At 39.7% G+C, this 2415-nt stretch overlaps 1 non-coding gene across 1 annotated transcript; it reads right to left on the minus strand.

Moving 5' to 3' along the window:
- Window positions 1–1792: 1792 nt before the first annotated feature.
- Window positions 1793–1866, minus strand: TRNAM-CAU (transfer RNA methionine (anticodon CAU)). The gene has a single exon. It is a non-coding gene; the product is annotated as a tRNA-Met (tRNA).
- Between the last annotated feature and the right edge of the window lie 549 nt (window positions 1867–2415).

The raw sequence follows: 2415 nt of genomic DNA on the forward strand, positions 1-2415 counted from the left end.
TATTACTATTATTCTTTGTAAAGGAGCTAGCTAATTCATGTACTCTCTTTCCCTTCTGTAACTGTAAAAGAAGATGAATGAAAGGAGTCAGTCAGAATAGAATGTATTTGTCTCGAGCTTCAAACACTCATAACGTAAATAGGCTGCCTGAGATTCCCTCATTCCCTTCTGTGGTAAATAGGAAGGAGGATGGATAGGCGGTTGTGGCTGGCTGAGATTCCCTCATTCCCCTCTCTTTCTGTAGTGTAGGGTTGGTTTCACTCTGATTGAACTCAGTAAAGGAAGGTGCGTGCTATAGGTCTCTTCTCTTCTCTTTACCTGCTAGCTGTAACTGTCAAAGATATTCATATTCCTTAGGAGTTTTCCTTCCCCTCGTAAACAAGTTCAGACTCAACAAGCAAGAATGAGAGACTGCTGACCTACTGAACCTCGGCTTCTCGTTCTTCTCCTTTCTTTCACTACTATCTCTAAACTAAGACTACTGAACCGACACCCTTTTCCCTCATCTCTATTCCTTTCCGGAACTCAAGCTATTTGATTGAATTGAAGAACGGAACCTTCCCCTCGTCTTTGGTTGCTCCTTAACTTTACAGGAGAAGGAAGAGGATTAAATAAATATGATGCTGCTCGGCTGGCTGTAAGGGATAGTCAAAGGATTGATTAGCAGCTGAAAGACTCCTTCCTTTTCTTTTCCTTATTCATTCTAGCTAGTTTACGAACAACCTCACTCTGTAACCTACTTGACTCTGTAACCTGACGAAAAGAGAGAGATTCATGATCCGTAACTCCCTTCCCTTTCTTTCTTAATGTACCTTCCCTATTTATTTACTGTAACCTAACTAAGAGAACGAGAAGCTCACTCTTGAGTTGCTTTGCTCCTTCCATTGCCTTTTGATTCTTTAACTGTAAAGGAGGTAAGTAAACTCCTGTCCTGTCTGTCCCTTCTTTCACTCCTGAACCTATTTATTCAGTGTAAACAAAGAGAAAGACTCCTTATTCATGAGAGTGAACTGTCAGTAAATCCGAAAGAGAAAACCGTCACCTTTATTCCCTTCCCTTATTGAAGGAGGTAAACTCGGCGAGCAGCTTCGCACCTTTCCGATTCATTCTCCTGAACTACTTCACGAACCAGATGGAACTCTGTCTTCTCCTTTCGTTCTTTTCTTTCTTTTTCTATTTCTTCTTTTATTCCATTCTAATCTTTTACAGAAACTCTTAGTTGTCCTTACGATCCCCCTTTCAACAACATACCGGCCAAAACTCGTGCTCCGAAAGACTAGTATGAGATAATTTGTATAAATGTATCGCCATGCTATTAATTTTCTTTCAGTTCTTTTCTTTCTAAGAGGTGGAATAGAATAGAATAACCCGGTTGAAGCGTAATGATCATACGTCTGTAATGCATTGTATGTCCCATAATAGGTCCCATTCATTCTTCCTTCTAGCCTTTCTTTCCCGGGAGTCGATGACTATTCATAGCTATTTATTACCTTGACACCAAAGACGAGTTCGACCCAATGCTTGATTTCTGTCCTAGTGGATCCCGATTCGACATTAGAAGTATATTTCTTTAACCGAGTACTTTTGTCTGTAAATACTGCATATTTGATTCCATCCATCAATTTGCTTCCCTATGAGTTCGAGTCTCAATAAGAATGCTAGTTCGTTCTGACTGTTCATATGTTATGATCTGTTCGTAATGAATATACCACACCAATATGTCTGGCTGATGAGATTCCATCGATAGAGAGCCAATTCCAATAGACTTACTTATTGTAGGGTCCCATTGGTGTGCATCCAGTAGGAATTGAACCTACGAATTCGCCAATTATGAGTTGGGCGCTTTAACCATTCAGCCATGGATGCTTAGCGGGGATCCTCGTACATGGTGAATAACCAAATTCCAATTTTCAATTCAATCTTTAGGAGAAATCAATGCAATTTAGGAGGCCTCAATGAAAGGACATCAATTCCAATCCTGGATTTTCTAATTGAGAGAGATCAATCATTCTGACTATTTCTTAGATTCATGGCCTGGTATCTTTCATTCACATTTGTTTCCATCAATCCCGTTTTATAAAACTCTTAGACTCCCGAATTGAGAGTATACTACTTTCACGCAATTCACAGGGTTCAACAAGCAATCGATATTTCACGATCAAGGGTGTAGTACTATTTGTAGTAGCGGTCCTTCCTTATATCTATCTCGTATTAAGAAGAGAAAGGAAACTCTATTTGACAGGGTTTCTTCCTCTACCTATTCATTGGACCCAGAAATGAGACATTGGAAGAAGATTTTTGCTCTTCCTATACTATATCAATAGGTGGATTGTTTCGCTCATCTTCAAAAAGGAAAAAGGATCTCTGAGAGCTCTTTCCTGTATCCGAAAGAGAGTACTTGGGTTCTCCCAATAA

The sequence above is a fragment of the Cucurbita pepo genome, unplaced genomic scaffold (assembly GCF_057944985.1).
Source record: "Cucurbita pepo subsp. pepo isolate OVF unplaced genomic scaffold, ASM5794498v1 scafford_163, whole genome shotgun sequence".
Classification (NCBI taxonomy): domain Eukaryota; kingdom Viridiplantae; phylum Streptophyta; class Magnoliopsida; order Cucurbitales; family Cucurbitaceae; genus Cucurbita; species Cucurbita pepo.